The 22,177-nt window shown below is 43.2% G+C and overlaps 1 long non-coding RNA gene across 3 annotated transcripts in view; it reads right to left on the bottom strand.

The window, feature by feature from the left end:
- LOC132592455 (uncharacterized) overlaps positions 1 to 11,898 on the bottom strand; it is a 61,634-nt gene extending 49,736 nt beyond the window's left edge. For all 3 annotated transcript variants that reach the window (XR_015950886.1, XR_015950887.1, XR_015950885.1), the window contains exon 1: positions 11,578 to 11,898. This is a non-coding gene — a long non-coding RNA (uncharacterized LOC132592455). The remainder of the gene's footprint in view (positions 1 to 11,577) is intronic.
- Positions 11,899 to 22,177: the final 10,279 nt, after the last annotated feature.

Below are 22,177 nucleotides of genomic sequence, written 5' to 3'. Positions count from 1 at the left end.
CTGTTCATCTGACTCAAAGTTTGGCTGAATGAAAGACAAAAAAAGCCTTTGCATCTGCCTGAATAACCATACCCCTTCCAACATGTTAGCTCACAAGCCATTTTGTAACCAGACATTTCATGCCAAATCAGCATCAGAATCCACACTTGACTCACATTGTTCTTGGGACTTTCAGTGTTTTGCCAAATCAAGGTTTGCACAGATTTTTGGTAGTTTGGGTGGGGACTCTGTATAAAAACTTGTAAAGTCAAGAGAGTTCAGTTTAATTGTACTGGATCCAGCTCCAGTGAAGGTTATTACTGTAGTTTCAGAGGTCAGCTTGCAAGCTGCTACTCAGTCTGTCTCAATTTGCTTTTTGCAATGATAGATTTATTCTAATTCATTATTATTTAGGCTCATTTCTAAACATTTCTAAAAACCAGTAAGGGACATGTTCACCTACCATGCTGATCTTCATATTTTAGTCTAGTGTTCCTCCATCTTTTTAACTTTGGCCCTATCCCTTTCTGAACTTACTCTATCTCATACCAATACCAAAAGTCTGCTCAACTGATGAAAAAGCAGAATTCTTACATATCAGAGGTTGGGAACCTTTTTCAGCCTGAGGGTCACACTCCCTTCTGGGCAACCTGCCAGGGGCTGCATACCAGTGGCAGGCAGAGCAATGCATGTAAATTTTGCCTTGTACTGCAGGAAAGTTTCTAAACACATTGGAACATGCCCCTCTAGCCTATATCCAAAAGAGCAAAGGCACTATCAGTGTTCAAGGACACATTCCAGCCAAACGAAAACACTCAAGGGAAAAGCAGAGCCTGTAGGGGGAATGGCTTGGAGAGAGTACTAAGGGCCAGATAGGTGTGGAGGTCTGCATTTGGCTCTTGGGCCAGAGATTCCCCTGTTATATACAAATCTACGAGTCTGCAGCTGCATGCAAGGATCCTTAGACTCGGACACCAATTCAACACCTAAAATTCTACATGCCCATCAGTTTTGATAATGCAATCCAACTTGTATGTTGATGAAACACTGCTGTTCTTGAGGTCATTAGCTTTTGGGGTGTGGGTGGGAAGCACCTAGCTTGCCAATGTTATAAATGAAATGTTGTTATGTGAGTGTGTGCATGTGAATGCTGGAAGTGAAACAGGGGTATCAGCATCTTCTATGCCAGGCATCCCCAAACTTCGGCCCTCCAGATATTTTGGACTATAATTCCCATCTTCCCTGACCACTGGTCCTGTTAGCTAGGGTTCATGGGAGTTGTAGGGCAGGCCAAAACATCTGGAGGGCCGCAGTTTGGGGATGCCTGTTCTATGCCCAGGGCCGTCTTAAGCATGCCCGGCGCCCTGGATCCCTCTGCCGCCCCCCCCCCCGCCCCGTTTCCCAGCACGGTGGGCGGGCACCGCGCGCAGGGGTGCTGCCGCGGGCACAGCTGCACTGCACCACCCAGCCTGCCATAGGGCCGGCCCTGGGCCAGGGGGCGCTGCCCACCCCCTGTTGCGACGCCCCTGCACGCGGCGGAGGCGACCCCAGGCCCGCGCGCCTCCGGAGAGCGGTCTGAAGCCGCTGAACAGCGGAGGCGCGTCTGGGGCAACCTCAGTCGTGCCTCTCAGCGGGCGCAGCGGCACGCCACGCCACCGGGAGCGGGCCTAGAGCCGGCCCTGTCTATGCCCTTCTTTCATGTGATCCTTCCTTCCATGTGACCCTTCCTTCCATCAAAGGTGGAAGAGGATAGAATGTTGCACTATATGCACCTTTGCTATGATCCAGAAAGGCACTTTTAATCATAAGCAATGTAAACAATATATACAGAAATAGTATACATTATGAATACTTGAGGTAAGAAAGAAACAGAATTATGTCCATTATTCCTTAAATCTGCCTTGACAATCATTTCACATATCTGAAGAAGTGTGAATGCACACGAAAGCTCATACCAAAATAAAAACTTAGTTGGTCTTTAAGGTGCTACTGAAGGAATTTTTTTAATCATTTCACAGTATATGTAGTAACTTGATAGTACTGTATATGTATACTCTATGTACAAAACGCATAATTTCCTCTGGAACTTACTTTTAAGCACATGCAGATTTATTTGATTAAAACTATCAGCTAAAAATTGATGATTCAATTAAAATTTAATCCAGTTGCTTCTCTAATTAAAACATATAGCTTTCTAACTAAGTAGAGCCTATGGGTTGTATCCAACACTGTCTGCGTTAGCAGAGTTGCACTTACACAACAGGATTTCCCTTTCCTTTCCCGTTCTCTCCCCCTGCTCACCCAAATGTGTTCCAGGGGTCCCCCAGGTCCCTAAAGCAGATTTTAAGGGTGCACAAGGAACTGCAAGGAAGAGCAGGGTAAGTTCCATTCTGCAAGAAAAAGTCTACTGCCTGAGCTGAATGAACAGCAGTGTTGGATATAATCCTATACAGTAGTACCTCGGGTTATGAACTCCATCCGTTCCGGGTCGCAGTTCGTAACCTGAAAAGGTCGCAAACCGAGCGCCGCTTCTGCGCATGCAGAAAGCGTGTGTGCCGCTTCTGCGCATGCGCGGGACGCGCGTGCGCCGAAAGCACTTCCGGGTTTGCGGAGTTCGTAACCCGAACTGTTCGCAACCCGAACTGTTCGCAACCCGAGGTACGACTGTACATCATAGAAATATGATTCTAACTCTTTGCCATGCAAGCCCGCATGTCTTTCGTAAGGTGCATAAGTTTACAGTTTTTTAAACAAAAAGAAAAACAACCAGATATTTATTTGAAGAATTGTGAAAATAAAGTTTGTTAAAGCGTAACTAGTTTAATATTAAATAATCTGGATACTGTATAAGCAAATTAGCCCTACTGTTATCCCTAAGTGAATCAATGTCTCTATCAGATACTGAGCGAAAGGTGTTTCCATCCAAATGAAAAACTAATCTGACCACCTCTCAAAATTTGGGTATTTAAATACTACCTACAAACACAAGCATTCAATTTTCACATGATGAAAATTAACTATTCAAGTCTCACAAGAACCTACCAAACCTTGCTTCAGCCTATTGCAGTATCCCAATTGAAAAAGAAGAGAAGGCTCCCATAACTTTCTGTACAAGAGGGATTTTCATCAGATATAGCTTGCAAGTTGAGTTACACCTGCTGGCATTTCCTCTTCTACACAAGTTAAAAACAATGAAGAGTTTCATGGCACCTTTAAGACATAGGACAACATCCAAGGTCATGTGAGCAAACTTTCATTTGAGCAATGGAACTTCTTCTACTTCCCCGCCACCAGGCCCTCCTCAAATGTGCTGTGGAAAGTTCCCTGGCCTAACCCTTCAGAGTTAGGGAAGTGTATTGGGGTTGCAAGGGCAAGGAGTGAAAGGCAAAGACCCCTGTTGTCTAAGCAGACATTCACTCCACTCTCAAACAGACATCACTGGATGTGATCCTAATAAATTTATTATGGCAAAGGTTTCATGGACTACACCTCATCAGATACACTGTATCCTGAATTGCATGAGGTTTTGTAAGTGGTGATGTTGAGGAGCGTTACTAGATGAAACAGAAATGCATAAAAACACACAGTGATAATTTATAATTAATTGTGGTCACTCACGAAACAGTTGCCAATACTACAGAAATTCTGGTATTAGTAAACCAATTAACACATGCAGTGTGATAACGTGAGAGCCTTGGCCCCACCTTGGCCTGCTTTTCATCTGGCCATTTTATCCATGAGTAATAAGCATTTGTATCACACTACTGGATTTCCACAATTATTTCTGCAAAACTGTTATCTGAGACCATGCTGTTATTGAAATCAGTCATCAATTTCAGCAAGCCAAAGGAAAGATAGGTGTGTGTTCTTTTTAAACTGTTATGGTATGAATTCTGAGTCACCTGAGCAATGACGCTCAAGTCACATCTCCATCTTTTACCTTAAATACTCAAACTCGGATTCAAAATACAATAAATTATTGTGTTTTAACACTTCTGTTGGAAGCCGCCCAGAGTGGCGTATAAATAATAAATCATTATTATTATTAGTCACCTGCCCTGTAGAATCTACAGTAATCTGTTTGCACATCATCCCTTATTCCTCTTCTCCATCCATTTCCCTTCATTTTGTTCCTTTCCAATATACATTAAAAATGGAAAATATAAAGTTAGAAATGTTGACAGTAATTTGTTTTAAATTTAGTTTTTTTAAAAATCCTACACTGTATTTAACTGCAATGCACTTTTACCAGATAACCTTGAGTCTCCTGAAGGCACAATGAGCAAATTCCAGAAGCAAAGGAGGCACACTGCAATGCCTTATATGTTTTAGATATACAGTATAGAGTCTCAGATTCTGATAAAGTGAGCGTGCATTTCAGAAATGGAAGTCTAGCATTTACCAGAAAATGTTTCAAATATTTTGTCAGATATTAACCCTGCATTAGGCTGCATTTCCCTGATATAACACCCAATGTGTTACTTGCATACTCTTCTACATAGCCACAACATTGCCTAATATAGTAAACCTATTTTAAGCTGCTAATCAGCATAGCTTTTTAAAGACTACTACTGGGAAAATGGAAAAGGCCAAGAACTAAATGTTTTATTGTGCTATTATTAAACAGTTGGGGTTTTTTCTTAAGCAATAGATGTATAAGGAATCCAAATAAAGAACAACTAGGCTATAATCCTATCCACATTTACCTAGAATTAGGGTTCACTGAACATAATCAGACTTATTTCCTTAAAAAACTAAAGATGGCAGGTGCAGGGGACATTTGGTACTCCAAATGCTCCATAATTACAACTCTCATCAGCCCCAGCAAGCATGGTCAATGCTTAGGAATGATAGGAACTATAATTTACCAACATCTGGAGGACCAAAGCTTCCCCAGACCTGGTATGCGGTGTAAAGAGAAACCTTTCTATTTCAGATAAAAGGACCAACTAGGCCAGTGGCTAATCAGATGACTCTGGAAAGTCCACAAACAGGGCTTGAAAGCCCATTGCTGTTCAGCAGAGCTCAACAACTCTTAACAACAGAGGTTCCATATAGATATCATAATGAATAGCTGTTAATCTAATACAGTACAGTAGTGAGCAACCTCTGCCTGCTGACACATCAGCTGATGGTGGGGAGGCCAGGGTTTAATCCAGGCATCCCCAAACTTCGGCCCTCCAGATGTTTTGGACTACAATTCCCATCATCCCTGACCACTGGTCCTGTTAGCTAGGGATCATGGGAGTTGTAGGCCAAAACATCTGGAGGGCCGCAATTTGGGGATGCCTGGTTTAATCTTACATTGGCTGTGCTGCCATGTTTCCAAGCAGAAAACAGGGTTGTGAAGACAAGACAGGTTAAAGAGCCCTTTGCCTTGTCCTTTAAGTGGGTGACAGGGGTTTGGGTGTGCAACTGGTGCTACCCACCCACTAAAAGGAAAATCAGAGTAAAGCACAATCTGAAACAACCTTACCCCCTCCCATTTTTAATGAGGTGAGAGGATGTTTGAAATAGTGTTTTGCAAAGCCACAGAAAGGATTTTGACAGGTGGGAGGCCCTGTACATTTGCCTTATGGGGCAAATTGGACAAGTGTACAGAAGTAGCTTTGCCAGGTTTTGTTTTTAAAAGAAAACAGCATAACAGGTAAAGGTAAAGGTACCCCTGACCATTAGGTCCAGTCGCTGACGACTCTGGGGTTGCGAGCTCATCTCGTTCTATAGGCCGAGGGAGCCGGCATTTGTCTGCAGACAGCTTCCAGGTCATGTGTCCAGCATGACTAAGCCGCTTCTGGTGAACCAGAGCAGCGCACAGAAACGCCATTTATCTTCCCGCTGGAGCAGTACCTATTATCTACCTACACTTTGAGGTGCTTTCGAACTGCTAGGTGGGCATGAGCTGGGACCAAACAATGGGAGCTCACCCCGTCACAGGGATTTGAACTGCCAACCTTCTGATCGGCAAGTCCTAGGCTCTGTGGTTTAGACAGAGTAGGTGCCAAATGTGATACTTTGGGTGGCACAAATTAAAAGGGCACTCTCTTCCTGCTCACTGCTTGCTTTTTGTCCAACAGCAGAACACCCACAGAAGTGCCTTAGTAGAAGACCTTAACATCTCGACATCAACATGGGAGAAGGTGTTCTTTAACATCAGGATTCAATAACCTTGCTAATCGCCCTTCATGACAGTAAGAGGGGCACTAGGCTCTGGCAAACAAGATGAGCACAAACTTGGAGCTACAGGGAGAGGCAAGGCAGCATGCCTCCAACCAGTGATTGAAACTAGCCAGGAGCATTTTGCACCTGGCTATCAGCTACTTGCAACCAATTGAACATGCCTGGGCACTAGAATGGTGCCTGACATCTCCACCATCTGGAGGTACATGCCTGGGGGTCATTGGATCTTGACTGTTTTCACACACTAATACCACTTCCTGTTAAATTCTATCAGTTACATTTTATCTGCACAAACAGAATGAACTTCAAGAACCAAATTGCTTTTGCTGTGCAGTCTGAACAGGAGCACTGAAGTCCTAAGCTATGTCCAGCTTTAAAATTCAAGAACAATGCCTTGGATTGGGCTCAGAAATTAACTGGTAGCCAACAAATCTCTTTCAAAACTAGAAAGATATGCTCCCAACAAGACTGGCTAAGATCCTAACAGCCACAGTTTAAAGTAGTTTCCAGACTGTTGTCAAGGGAAGACAACACATTACAGTAGTCTAAACAAGACACTACCAGTGCATTGGTCATTGCAACTATACTATGCCCATCCAAGATCATTCATGGATGACATAAAAACTTAAGCTGGTAAAAAGATCTCTGCATCACCATGTGTCCTGCAACAAATTTCTGAAAGTTTAAAAAGTTTTCAGATGCCTGTTGCCTCAAACTTTGGATTGACGAGACCATACCAACACTAGTATTAAGCATACTGTATTTTTAGAAGGAATTTTATCTTAAAGTTAAGTAAAAGTCTTAAGATCTCTCATATAACAAGACCGTATGGCAGAAGACATTAAACTTAGTATCAGAAATGCATTTTTGTTTCCATTTATAAAGGTGTAGACCAGGAATCCCCTAACTGCAGCCCTCCAGATGTTTTGGCCTACAACTCCCATGATCCCTAGCTAACAGGACCAGTGGTCAGGAATGATGGGAATTGTAGTCCAAAACATCTGGAGGGCTGAAGTTTGGGGATGCCTGGTGTAGACACTCAGGCATGCATATTAAGTGCCTCTGATTAGTCATATTTCAAGATGTTCTTTACTACAGCCTTTGACAATAGGTTCTCCATGAGTTACTTACTATCCTTGTTGCTTTCTTAAAACTTAAGAATGACTCAGCTTTTCCAAAACTTCTAGTTGTATCAAAAAGCTTTCAGTGATTCGAGTGTAATCAAAAGACACAGAAAACAAGGAAGAGCTGGGGAGAAGAATGGAAGCAAGTTGTATGATTACAAAATTTAAAATAGCATTCCTGGTCGCATCCATTATACACATGCTTGCCTGAAATATTATTTACCTCCTACAAGGTTCAATTTGGAAGTTATTAATGTTATCAGATAGTTGAATCCATATTCATTTACTTAAGATTAATGGCATCACCCCCTTCACACCATCTGCTTTAAGAAATAAGTTTTATGAAGCTTTTCAGTGTAGTTCTTCAACAGTGAAAGGTTGAAAACAGACTACAACTTACACATTGCAGCAAAACAAGCTGACCAATTCTAGGTTTACAAAATAAACGAGTTGCAATATAGGAGCAACTGGATCGAAATGGCTTTGTCATGTGTCCAATAATAATTTGTCCTAGGACAATGTGTACTTCTCTGGGTGTGCTTGGTTGTTTTCTTTTCAAGGGGGTGGGTTCAGAATGCAAGCACAACTTAATTTGTAGCCCTATACCGACTTACATGGAACTAAATTCCATTGAACACAGTGGAACTAAATTCCAAATAAATATGCACAGGATTACACTACACACAGTACAGTGCTACCTCGGGTTACAAACACTTCAGGTTACAAATGCTTCAGGTTACAAACTCCGCTAACCCAGAAATTGTACCTCAGGTTAAGAACTTTGCTTCAGGATGAGAACAGAAATCGTGCTCTGGCAGCGCGGCGGCGGCAGGAGGCCCCATTAGCTAAAGTGGTTCTTCAGGTTAAGAACAGTTTCAGGTTAAGAATGGACCTCCGGAACAAATTAAGTTCTTAACCAGAGGTACCACTGTATATATTTTGAGGTGAAGTGCCATTTAATTTGGTACAATGCAGTTTCTGCAAATGAATGAATCCTTCATTATATGGCTGTCAGATTAAATCCAAAATGATTTAAGAAAGCTTTGACTGACTATAATGTCTCCTCATTAAAACAGCAGTGTTTGTAGGAGGAGGTGGGGGAGGGGATTTTTAAAAAATACAATGTATATGTTGTGTTTTCATCTTGTGAACTGTTGTGAGATCTATGAAGGGTGGTATACCAATTTAATTGATGGTGATAACCAAGATTTAGAACTGGGATGGGAGTGATTGACACTGATGAAATTGTTGTGCCAAATGTTGGGGCAGTAAGTCGTTTGATCATCTATTTTACACACTGGCATTTTCTATAGCTATTAGGCATCCAGTTGCCCGCTCCAGCCTTGAGAGATTGATCGTCAAGTTTCTGAGAAGAGGAACATCCTTCAAAATCTTTTGAAATTCACTTCAACCACATTAGATTATCTACCTGAGCATCAACGAAAAAGAGGAATATTATGAGTATCATGGATGCTTCTTTGGATTGCTGATTTACCAGCAAATGTAAAGTTTCTTAAAGAGAGGGCTTTCGTCAGCTTCTGAGCACTTGGACTTCCTAAAAACTGTCTCCATCACTCACTCCTCTTGCTTATGCCAATAGCCATACAGCCCAATCCTATACCTGTTTACTTGGATGTCCCATTAAGTTTAGTAGAAATTACTCCCATGCAAGTACAGATAATGTAGCCTTGATTACACACTTTAGAGGTTTTTAATGTATTATTAAAGATTACACACTTGCTAATAGAACATTAATTTTCTAACATTTTATACCTGAATAAATCTTTAAATTCCGATTTAGACTAATGCATTCAAATTATTTTTTGTTTGTACAAATTACTACTATTTTACTTGTGCCTATTTCTCAATTATTGGGAAAGCTCTTACATTTCATACTAAGAACATATAGTTATTAGTTATTCCTCCTACTTGATAAAAAAAATTAAAGCCATTTTGTGCACACACCCATTTTTTGCAGTTAAAAATTCTAACTAAACATCTCGTAATGCATAATAATACAATCTGAGAGGCTCATAGGTAGCTGTCACTTGTAAGCAACTGTCTCAATGCCAAAAAATGTTCACTCATTCTTAAAATTACAAACACTAGAATGAAATAGTATTTGGCATGCTAAAGATAGCATTTTCTCTTTTTATATCAGCATGCCAAGCGCTATGTGAACCCAATACAAAAATAAGATATTCGATTACTGCTCATATTGCTCATTTATATGCAAGACCTGAAGCAACCTCCAATGTCAGACTAGTGTCCAATATCATATTAGACATAGTAACAGAGTTCAATGCCTTCCTTTCCTCAAGTGTCTCAGTAAGTGTATTTTGGATTACCCCTCCAATATCTACAAAAAGTCAGGCTTTTTTGTTTGCATTTTATATACCATCTATGTTATTAAGCTCTGTACAACCTAAGAATACTGTTCCTTTTTCCCCTATTGTGATCAGGGGCTTTCCCCTTCTCGTCTGCATTTTGGCTCAGCTATTTGGTGCATATCTTATAAGCAACTGCACACAGAACACAAATTACATTACAGCGACAACTTCCCAGTTAAAGGCATACAAAATAGCTTTAATTAATTTATAAGACTTAAACAGATATTAAATATTTTTAAAACTTATAGACCAAGGCTAGCTTGAAACAGCAATTTAACAGCTTGTTCTAACGCAGACTGAGCATTTGTGTGTTCAAAACCATGGCTCCCTCTACATCACCACACTCACCAATGTATTACCTCATTGTAGTTATTATTTGCATGCAACTTCTTTATTTTGAACAGAAAACGTAATGTGGCATAACATTTCAAAAAGAGACAACTCAAAAAGACATCTTTCAAAATAAAGGACCATATTTAAGCATTAAACATTCAGAATCCCAAATCCTATTGCCAAAATACTTTGGGAAGATATGCCTCCCCATTTCCAACAACCATTAACATATTGCAGGGTGGTTTTGCCATTTAAACTGCTCAAACCAGCCACACGTCTGTATGCTGGACAGTGGGCACAATACACTCTCCCATACAGTATATGAAAGACTAGGCTCGTCCAATTTTTCTTCAATGTTATTATCGGGAGTGCCAATATTTATCAGAGCTTGTCATACAGTCGGTACCTGTTATATTTACGTATTCTCCATGCTTTAATCTTTTGAAGTCGGAGGCAAAGTATCTCGAAGAGCAACCCTATCCTTTAAAACAACCCCCCCCCCCCAAGCAACTTGGCAAAGCAAAGAGACACAACACTGGAACCGCAGCCAAGGCAGCAGCGGCAGCACCTTGCTCAGGACAGCGAGGCAAAACTTTAAAACAAATAAATAAATCGCTGGGTTGCTTCAGCGTCGGGCAGTTATCCCAAGCGCTCTGCCCTTCCTACCCAGCCAGTTGGTAACAAGCAGGAAGACGGAAGCTGCTGCTTCTCGCTTCCAAAAAAAGAAAAAGAAAAGAAAAGAGCCACCTCGCCATGGCTGAGAGACGCAAGACAAACGGCCAACAGAGGCAGACACCAGGCATCCATCCTCTCACCCGGGTCCCGACCAAAGCACAAGAGAGTCTCCCGCTCGCCCTCGTGTTAACTAAGCAGGAGACTTACCCGTTTGAAACTTACCAAGCCGGCAGGCGAAAGAGGGAGGGAGTAGTACCCAAATTTACCCACCGGCCCCCAAATTTACCTGAAGTTAACTCGCTGCCCCCGCCCGTCGCCTTCCTTTTCCACACAGACTCAACAGCAACAGATCTTGAGCAAGGGAGGAGGAGCAGAACCATCGCACGGGTTTGGTTTTGGTCCCTCCAAAACGCGTCTCCTCCCGAGTGCCCGTGGAAAGGCGTGCAAGGCGAAATACACGTGAAAAGGGAAACAAGTTCCCTCCCTCACTACTCACGCCGAGGGGAAAACAAATCCCACCCACCCCACCAAGAAACCAGGCAAAGCCGCCTTCTCAAAGTCCCTTCTTCTCTTCCCTCCGGGCACCTTAAAAGTCCTGTGAAGATAAGGAGAGGCTCGAAGAAGAGACCCGCAGAAACGCAGCGCCCCGAGGCAATGATAATAATAACCTCTCCTTACACTTTCCTCCTCTCCTCTCCGCTCTCTCTCTCAACCGCCCCCCGAGCCCCACGACGCCCCCCTGTGGAAGAGGCGCCGGAGAGAGTGGGCTGCCACCTCGGCTGGCCGGTCTCCCGAGGCGGGGAATGGGAAAAGGGGAGAAAAGCAGGCGTCCCTCCTCACCCTCGCCGGCATATGCGGCAGTTGTTTCCCCTCCCGCCCCACGTCTGAACGCAACTCACCGGAGGATTTGTGAGGGGAGGGGGGCGGAGAGAAAAAGGAGAAGGAGAGCCGAGCGTTGCCTTCTGCCCAGCGCCCCCCTCTCCCTCTCCCTCTCCCTCTCCCTCTCCCTCTCCCTCTCGCTCTCGCTCTCTCCTCCCCGCCTCACGCTCAGCTCGCGTCCGCCATTTTATCTCTTGACTGGATTTAAAATAGGAACCAGCCTCCTCAGAAGCAGCCGCCAGCTAGAGCCGGAGCCAGCCCGGCAAGCGCGTGGGCAGCTGGGATTTGTAGTTCAGCAGCCGGCGCCTAAGGGACGTCGGGATCCTGTGTTACTCCGCGGCTGTTCGCGGCCGCGCGGCGTCTCGTCTACGCCCGTTACGCAAAGCCCTCTGGGATTTGTAGTCTCGTCCGCGAAGGTATCTTCGCGTTCCTTCTGCCGCTCCCTTCGACCGAAGCGGCTCGCTTCTGCCTTGGAAGGAGCGAGCGTTACTTTTCACAGTGTGTGCGTGAATCAGAACAGAGCCGTTGTGATCCTGGATTTCTCCCCAGTGTGAACATGTTGGTTTTATAACTGATGATGCAAGCATCCTAGCGGGCCTCCAAAACGTAAAAGCTGCATTTGTTACAGGTTAAAAGACGCAGGCACTACTGTACTGTATAGTGAAATTAAAAATTCTGGCGGTAGGCGCACGCGCGCCAGCTGTTGAGAGTAGCATGCTCTGCACTTCAAAGGAGAACAAAATCTCCACCTCGAGGAATAACAAAAACGGAAATAAACAAAAGCTGCAGCCCCAGGTTAGGCCTTCCAGCCCCAGGTCAGGTAACGAATGTTAAATAATAAAAATCTGTTTTTAGCCGATAATCAGAGCAGCAACAGAAAGAACATTTTGCAAAATAAAGCTGAGGTCCAAATGTAGTGGGACAAAGATAAAATACATCAGGGACCAGCAAACCTCCCACTGGAAGCTGTGTCCACTCAAATAAACAACCTGTACACCGACTTTTTAAAAACAAATTGGCAAGAAGGCTTTAAATTCCTGGAGAGTAAAATACTGTAATTGATTTGGCAGGGAAGGTGGGGGGAGTAGAGGCAGCAGTCACTGTCACTGGATATGAGTTTACGCCACTGACACAATTTTGAATGTTACAACATCCCAAAATGATTTACAATTAAGGCTTCAACTGGTTTCCGAAATGATCGGCGGAAGTATTTACTGAAATACATGTTATATGTACAGATATGAAAAGGACCCACTGCAGCTTGAGACCAAAGCCAAAAGAAAGTGCCCCACCAAGGGGTATAATAATAGCTTTTGCTAATTATATGATCAAAGAAGAATGAAAGCAGAGAGGAGGATCAAAGAACAAATTACTTATGAAGAAAAGCAGATAACACTGCTACAGGATCCAAGTTCTGAAACTTTAAAGAAACAGCTGAAGTACTCAGAGGAGCAGGGGCAGGGGGGACATATAAATGGGGGCTCAATTTTGCCTTGAACCCAGAAGTTGATGGTGTGCTGCATGCATGCATTGGATACTTCAATACTGGATTACTGCAATATTGCCTAAGCAAGTTGTTCAGGTATTCCCCCTTGCTTCTACAGTGTGATGCTTCAACAGTGTGATGCAGCAGCTAAAAAAGCCCATGCAATTCTGGGCTGCATCAATAGGATCATAGCATCTAGATCAGGCATCCCCAAACTTCGGCCCTCCAGATGTTTTGGACTACAATTCCCATCTTCCCCAACCACTGGTCCTGTTAGCTAGGGATCATGGGAGTTGTAGACCAAAACATCTGGAGGGCCGCAGTTTGGGGATGCCTGATCTAGATCAAGGGAAGTAATAGTACCACTGTATTCTGCTCTGGTCAGACCTCACCTGGAGTATTGTGTCCAGTTCTGGGCACCACAGTTCAAGAAGGATACAGACAAGCTGGTCAAAAATGGTCAAAGGCCTGGAAACGATGCCTTATGAGGAACGGCTTAGGGAGCTGGGTATGTTTAGTCTGGAGAAGAGAAGGTTAAGGGGTGATAAGGTTAAGCCATGTTCAAATATATAAAAGGATGTCATATAGAGGAGGGAGAAAGGTTGTTTTCTGCTGCTCCAGAGAAGCGGACACGGAGCAATGGATTCAAACTACAAGAAAGAAGATTTCACCTAAACATTAGGAAGAACTTCCTGACAGTAAGAGCTGTTCGGCAGTGGAATTTGCTACCAAGGAGTGTGGTGGAGTCTCCTTCTTTGGAGGTCTTTAAGCAGAGGCTTGACAGGCATATGTCAAGAATGCTTTGATGGTGTTTCCTGCTCGGCAGGGGGTTGGACTGGATGGCCCTTGTGGTCTCTTCCAACTCTATGATTCTATGACCACCCAGATCTAAAACAGGAGGATAGCTTCTTGTTTTACCCATTTGAGGAACAGAAGGACTTTTCGTATTATAGACATACCAGGCAAAAGTCAATGTATTCCCTCTGAACTGCTCGAGGCTAAATCAGATGCAGCTAATTGCTTCCAGTGGATTTAAGTTCCATCTGTATGGACCATGTTTTTAATCCAGTTACATGTTATTACTGATTTTGAGCAAATTACTTGCCACGTGTCATTTTGTAAGGCAGTGGTTTTAAAACTTTTTTCTTTGTGCTACACTTCCATAATAAAAATTTGTTCATGTCACACCAAAAAAATTTTATTGATAAGAAATACAATGGAAGACAAAACCAAAAGTCCTAGCTGTGCTGGATTTTGAAAATATATCTATCCATATTCTGAAAATAAACAAAGTTATTTTGATACTATACTATACACTAAAATGTTTAAATATTTCTTTGATTGTCCTTGAATCTTCCTGTCACACTTGCCATCCTCTCCTGCCACACCAGTGTAGCATACCACACATGACCATAAGGCAAACATAAATCCCACTATTTATAACTTATTGATGGCATATATAATGGATTGGATACTTATTAGGTATCATGGTCTGGTAAGAATAGTTACAGGTAGGTAGCCGTGTTGGTCTGACATAGTCGAAACAAAATTTAAAAATTCCTTCCAGTTGCACCTTAGAGACCAACTAAGTTTGTCATTGGTATGAGCTTTCGTGTGCATGTACACTTCTTCAGATACTTCAGATTCTTCAGATAAAGAGAAGTTACAGCAGAAAGATGGTCACATGCAAGAAGAAACTAATGTAAATCATCTTCAAGTTCAAATAAATAAGCACCAAAATTCAGAAGTTATTTCTAAGACTGTCAGATGGCATCCTGGGCTGCTTACAACCAAAAAGTTATACTTGCTCTTTGGCAAATGCTACAGATGTTGCAGTGAGACAAGTTCTCTTATCCACACGTGATAGCTTTGTCAGTATTCAAGTTTTAACAGAAATTTACTGACCAGCTTCTAACAATGCACCCTGGAATAGCACTCTTGGACATTCGTCCAGAACTAGAACAAATTGCAGTACGTAAAGTTTTTTTCCTCACTTCCTATCTGTTGCTAAGACACAGTTGGATAGAATCAACTCTCTTCACAATAACAAATAATGTGATACAGAACAATATGAGAGCACTTACTTATGGAAAAAGAGTCATCTAGGATCCTATTTGTGAAACTTTAGGACCACAACAAATTGCAAAACAAGCAGCACTTAGTACCCTTTTATATCCCACACAGAAAATGCCCCTTCACCATGTTCACCTAATAATTACTGAAACTATACTGTTAGCATCTTCTGTTTGGGTGTGCATTCCTTATATTTTAGAGATGTGAAGCTAAATTTTCTGTTTCTTTGCTTTCTTATTGTTATTGTGGTTGCTGCAATCCTTCTTCTTCTTCTTTGGAGATCACTCGTAGCCGAGTAAGATTGTCTTCCATAAACATGGTTTTAACAATGAGTCCTTAAGTGACAGTGGAGGCCAATTCTGGATCCACACATCCTTCCACAGTGGGGACATTGGTTCCTGGGCAGGTGTTGATCACGGTGTGGATTTGCCAAGCGTGCCTTCCTCTTAGCACATTTATCCCTTGCGTCCTGAGTTCGAGTGTCTTCAAAGCCCATGACACCTTTGGTAAAGGCTGTTCTCCAACTGGAGCACTTGCAGGCCAGTGTTTCCCAGTTGTCAGTGTTTATACTACATTCTTTTATATTTGCCTTGAGACAGTCTTTAAACCTCTTTTGTTGACCACCAGCATTACGCTTTTCATTTTTAAGTTCGGAATAGAGTAGTTGCTTTGGAAAACGATAATCAGGCATCCACACAACATGACCAGACCAACGAAGTTGATGTTGAAGAATCATTGCTTCAACACTGGTGATCTTTGCTTCTTCCAGTACACTGATATTAGTTCGCCTGTCTTCCCAAGTGATGTGTAAAATGTTTTGGAAACACTGTTGATGGAATATTTTGAGGAGTTGGAGATGGTGTTTATAAGTGGTCCATGTTTCACAAGCATATAGCAAGGTTGGTGGTAGTACAATAGTTTTGTAAACAAGCATTATGGTTTCCCTGCGAATGTCCTGGTCCTCAAACACTCTGCACTTCAATCAGGGGGGGGGGGGTTGAAAGTCAAACTGTTGCAGTTACAGCACCTGCTGTGTCTGTAGAGACCAATACGGAATTTATTGCAGGTGGGGCGGGGGATGAAGCCACCTGGTTTTGCTGCTACAGGTGCATCATGGTGTGTCTTCTCTCTGCATTCCTCCCAGTGATCATTTGTCCTCCGGTCACTCCAAAATGGGCTCCCTGAAAATGCTTGCGTGTAGAAAGCAGGGGAAGCCCATACCATAGCTGCCAAGTATCCCGTATCCGCCGGGAAAACCCCTTTTTTTCTCACCATTTCCGGCGGTCTCCCGTTTGGCAGAGAATCCCGGCATTGTCCCTTACATTCGATTCTTCCTGGCGGCCATTTTTCTGGTGCCGCTTTGCCCTTCTATGGGCACCAGAAAATGGCGGCGCCGGCGCCGGAAGTCGCTTCCGCGCATGACCGGAAGTTGCGTGACACGACTTCCGGTGGCGCTTCGCCCTTCTATGGGCATCAGAAAATGGCGGCGCCGGCGCCGAAAGTCGCTTTTACGTGTTTCGGGTCATGCGCGGAAGCGACTTCCGGCGCTGGCGCCGCCATTTTCTGGTGCCCATAGAAGGGCGAAGCGCCACCGGAAGTTGCGTCACGCAACTTCCGGTCGTGCGCACGCTGCCGATCCCGGATCTTTACGATCCGGACTTGGCAGCTATGGCCCATACCCACCCCACTACCCGAAACCAAGCTCCCAAAATCTAGCAGCAAGAAGGAAAAGGTTACCTCCCACTAGGACTACTGCAATCCGCACTATGTGGAGCTACCTTTGAAGGTGACCCAGAAACTCCAACTAATCCAGAATGTGGCAGCTAGACTGGTGACTGGGAGCGGCCGCCGAGACCATGTACATTGAAAGACCTACATTGGGCTCCCAGTACGTTTCCGAGCACAATTCAAAGTTTTGGTGCTGACCTTTAAAGCACTAAATGGCCTTGGCCCAGTATACTTGAAGGAGCGTCTCCGCCCCTAATGTTCAGCCTGGACACTGAGGTCCATCTCTGAGGGCCTTCTGGTGGTTCCCACACTGTGAGAAGTGAGGTTACAGGGAACTAGGCAGAGGGGCTTCTCCGTAGTGGCGCCTGCCCTGTGGAACGCCCCCCATCAGATGTCAAGAAAATAACTGTCTGATTTTAGAAGACATCTGAATGCAGCCCTGTTTAGGGAAGTTTTTAATGTCTGATGTTTTATTGTATTTTCAATATTTTGTTGGAAGCCGCCCAGAGTGGCTGGGGAAACCCAGCCAAGTGGGCGGGGTATTAATAATGATAGTGATGATGATGATGATGATTACAGTGAGGTTACAGGTAGGTAGCCGTGTTGGTCTGAGTCGAAGCAAAATAGAAAAAAATTCCTTCAGTAGCACCTTAAAGACCAATTAAGTTTTTATTTTGGTATGAGCTTTTGTGTGCATGCACACTTCTTCAGATACCAAGAAGTGTATCTGAAGAAGTGTGCATGCACATGAAAGCTCATACCAAAATAAAAACTTAGTTGGTCTTTAAGGTGCTACTGAAGGAATTTTTTTCTATTTTGCTTCGACTATCTGAAGAAGTGTGCATGCACATGAAAGCTCATACCAAAATAAAAACTTAGTTGGTCTTTAAGGTGCTACTGAAGGAATTTTTTTTTCGATTACAGTGAGGGTCAGACTTAAAATAGAACCACACCACCACCCAAAAAATTCTCCCTCCGATGATTCTTCCTACGTGCGCAGAGTAGCGTCGCTGTATCCGTGGGCAACACGATGACGATGATGATATATTTTTTTAAATCCTAAATTATTAGCAGAGACCAGTTAAGTGAAAGCAGTTCAACAGTAGACGGAAGTAGCGCCAAAGGACAGGGCTGCTTGTGACAATAGCTTTTCTCTCTGAATCACGACAATCACGACAGAAGGAGATGAAGGGGAGGGGTTTCCCTTCAAACACCCCCCCCCCCGCGCCCCTTCTCCTAAGGATGATAAGCGGGGAAATTTCCCGCTCGGTTTAGACATAGAGTCCGGCGTGGCCCCGCCCCTCTCTCCTTGCTCTGCCACCGCGGCAACGCCCGGAATGATGGGCAGGAAGGCGGGCGGGCGGAGCATGCGCGCTTGTGGGAACAACTCTTGACACAAGGCCCGCCCTACGCCCCGGTCACTCCACGCCGTCTCGCTATCCCATAGGCCACGCGGCACACGTTGCCGTGGGGACGGGGGCGGGCTAGTTGTTGGAAGGAGGCCAACGGACGCACGACGACGCTGCTAGGAATTGTCCAGGGCAGCACGCGGCGGGGTGATGTGATTTGGGGTGTGTGTGTTTGTGTGTGGTTGGGTCAAGGCAGCTGTGCAAAATAGATTGGTGAGTTTAGGACAGGCAGGGTGAGGCGGCCGCCTCGAGCATCAGGATCCACATGTAGATCCTTGTGGTGACAGGAAAATAATAAACCCCATTCCCTCTGCACGCTGTTCTGGTTTTTTTTCCTCCATTGGTTTTGGGAGAGGAGAGAAAGGGAAAGTCCCATTCTGCTAGCAGGAGCCCTAGCGACCTGCATTAGTTGGATCCAGGCCATTAGTTGGCTGGGGAAACCCAGCCAGATGGGCGGGGTATGTATAATAATAATAATCTGGGTATAAGCTTTCGTGTGCATGCACACTTCTTAAGATACTGTATACCAGAGCAGCGCACGGAAACACTGGTTACCTTCCCACCGGAGCGGTACCTATTTATCTACTTGCACTGTGACGTGCTTTCGAACTGCTAGGTGGGCAGAAGCTGGGACCAAGCAACAGGAGCTCACCCCGTTGTAGGGATTCGAACCACAGACCTTCTGATTGGCAAGCCCTAGGCCCTGTGGTTAAGACCACAGCGCCACCCTCCTAATGTGCTCCCAAAATAATTTCTGCAGAGGCCCCTTCCCAGTGCCATTTTTTTTTCTAGAGAAAGGGGTGCAGGAACTCACCATGGAATGCCTCCCTTGTTTTCTTAGAATGGCAATGAGGCCCACCTGAGAGGTCCAGGAATTCCGGTGAGTTTCAGCTTGGGGGGGGGGGAGCCCTGCCTTCAACCACAGGTCTCACAGGTTTGCCACAGGCAAAAGAGCAGAAAAGAGACATGGCCGCAAAATGGTACGTGTCCAGTGAAATGTGGGCTTGTTCAGTGTAAAAGAGGCAGAGCCAGTGCATTATGAATTTGAGGAGATATTTACTGAGACTTCATGAGCACCATAGGAGGTATTGGCAACTTTTGTGTTAGTGCTTGGATCTCCACATCGCTTCCGGGTCATGTGGCCAGCATGACAAAGCCGCTTCTGGCGAACCAGAGCAGCGCACAGAAACGCCGTTTACCTTCCCGCTTGGAACGGTATCTATCTACTTGCACTCTGACGTGCTTTCGAACTGGCAGGAGCTGGGACCGAGCAACAGGAGCTCACCCCGTTGCAGGGATTTGAACCACCGACCTTCTGATCAGCAAGCCCTAGGCTCTGTGGTTTAACCCACAGTGCCACCTAGCTATAGTAAATTCGTTTTCCTGCATTTTTGGCCTGCCTTTCTTCCATCATAGAATGCAAGGCAACACAAGTGCTGCTTAAGTGGTGTTGCATCCAGGTGCTGGCCTGACTGATTTGCATAGCTGCAACAAGGTGGTATCCTCGTGTGCTTTTGACAGTTTCGAGACCTTTGGTTTAAAAGAAAAACAAGACTTAAGGGTACAATCCTAGACATAGCTAATTGGAAATAATGCCCATTGAACTCAATGTGGCTCATTTCTTATTACTGAAGCACAGGATCATCCTTCCAAATGTCAACTATGTCTGAGCACCTGGAAAACCAAAATTGGTTATTATGATTAACAATATGTAACACACATCCGACAGTTGTAAATAATTTTTGCACTTTTGTTCCACTTTGAACATTTTGTTTCAATTGAAGAGTAAGTTTATTAATGTGTTAGTTCTTAGTTTATTGTTTTGTTTTGAATGATTTACAGAATTTTTATGGTATTTATATTGACAAATTTGTTGTTTTATACTTTGAGTCTATTTTAAACAATCAAGTGGTGTATAAAATTTATGAAATAAATAAATAACAGTCAACATACAGTGTAGCAGTTTTCCAAAATGGAAAGACTAATTTTCTGTTCTCACTCACTTGCAGGTGTCTGTAACTACCATCACTTTTAGGCCTTTATTCTGTATTTGCACCAAGAATAAGGTGGTACCCGACTGGTGGGCAATAAACATTTTCCTGTACCTGTCTTGCATAGATAGAGCATGAGAAGTAATCATGTTATAGACTGGTTTCTTGCTCCCTTGTAAACTGCAATTATGTATTTTTAGTTCTTTTATATCCTGCCACAAACATTTGTCCAGAAGTATACAGAAACAGCAGCACAGGTTGCTAGATATGCAGCCATTCTCCAATTTTTCTCAAGCCCCCTTTCCAATCTTTTGTGGTTTAAAAACATTCAGCTCTTGTGCACACACAAATGAACAACATTCATGTGCATCATCCAGGACTGAATAGGCATTACACAAGTGTTGGGTTGTGTGCTCATGTAATACAACTTACCACTTTGCAGCAATGCAGCTGTTTGCAGACTGCACTAATTCAGATAATACAAGTTTGAGTGCTCAATGTTTTAAAAAACAGAAGCCCACATATATACCAGACACAGATTTCCCAAACACGAATTTCTCCATCATCTCTCAACTGACAGTAAATCAGTGCCAAGCCACCTGCGCATCAAGTTGTCCCACAGCAATACTTTAACAGACTAAGTTTAAAAGCTCAACAAAAGTATCCTAAGGCAAAGGCACACTTTTTATTTAATGCATTTGATAGTACATAAAACATCAATCAGTGTGGTGCAATGACACAGGGCAGTATGATACTCAATTTTCAATTCCTTTCATGCTGCAACAGAATGACATTTTCTTTCCATTATACAGATATCAGGTGTACACGCACACAACTATCCACACACATTTAAGGTAACATTCAGTTAAAACTGTATAACCCAAAAGTTTGGCTTTCTGACAGTGTAGAGGCTTAGAAGATTTATAGGTGCATGTTTGCAATTTATTTCTAGCCACTATGCAGTATTTTTCACGAATATGAAACATAGTTCCCAACATGGAACAGTGGATAGAAGTCCACAAAATCAAATGCCATAACCACTACCTTTTCCATTATTGATACAGTACATAAATATTGTGTTAAAGTTCTAGGTTTGCCATTTATTTAAGAAAGCTGTTTGAAATTAGCTAACATAAAACATTTTAGACAGTACAGACTTCAACCTGTAAACCCACAGTGTCCACAGCTATCATCCTTAGGATGTAATAGTGTAACTGGCCTTTGGCCTCCCCTGTTACATAATAGTCCAGAACTATAAGCAAGTTGTTCAAAAAAACATAGTATTGCAAGCAGCACTGAACACTAAAATCAGGAAACAATATTTTCATCAAAACTGCTTAGAAGTTACTTTTATCAAATGAGGCATTCATCATTATACAAACAAGTTTTATTAAAATCATAAAAAAATATATTCTAGTTCAATGGTAAACATCTTCAGTAGAAATATACAGGATTGTGATAAGTCAGACAAATTCCTATAATCTGCACACAGAAACAAGTTGGGAAACAAGAAAATGGGCTCAAATCCTGAATAGCATTTGCATACAGACGATGACTATGTTTATATAACATACCAAAAAATATCCTATTGAATGATTTTATCTATGTAGCAACATCAAATAACATGTGACAATAGTTTAATTGACTGTTAATGAGAAATAAAGAATGATTTGTCACTTGTTTGTCACAGAAGCGTGGTCAGAAGTGAGGTTTGATTTCATCACAGGACTGATGCAGACTGATTTCTGAACCAATCATAAGAAAATGGTTTGCCAATGTCACAGTAGATGGTTCTCCTGATATATAGCACATGGTAGCAAACCTTGCTTATTAAATATGCGTTTGTGTGAACATTAAAAACTCAGCTGTCATAGCTAACTTGTGATTAAATTTATCATACAGTTACTGTGTGTATGAAACATGGACATCCCTG

This window comes from Zootoca vivipara, chromosome 7 (assembly GCF_965207765.1).
Source record: "Zootoca vivipara chromosome 7, rZooViv2.hap1.1, whole genome shotgun sequence".
In the NCBI taxonomy this organism is placed as follows: Eukaryota; Metazoa; Chordata; class Lepidosauria; order Squamata; family Lacertidae; genus Zootoca; species Zootoca vivipara.
The sequence above is the reverse complement of the archived record's forward strand: the minus strand, read 5'-3'. Positions and strand labels throughout refer to the sequence as shown.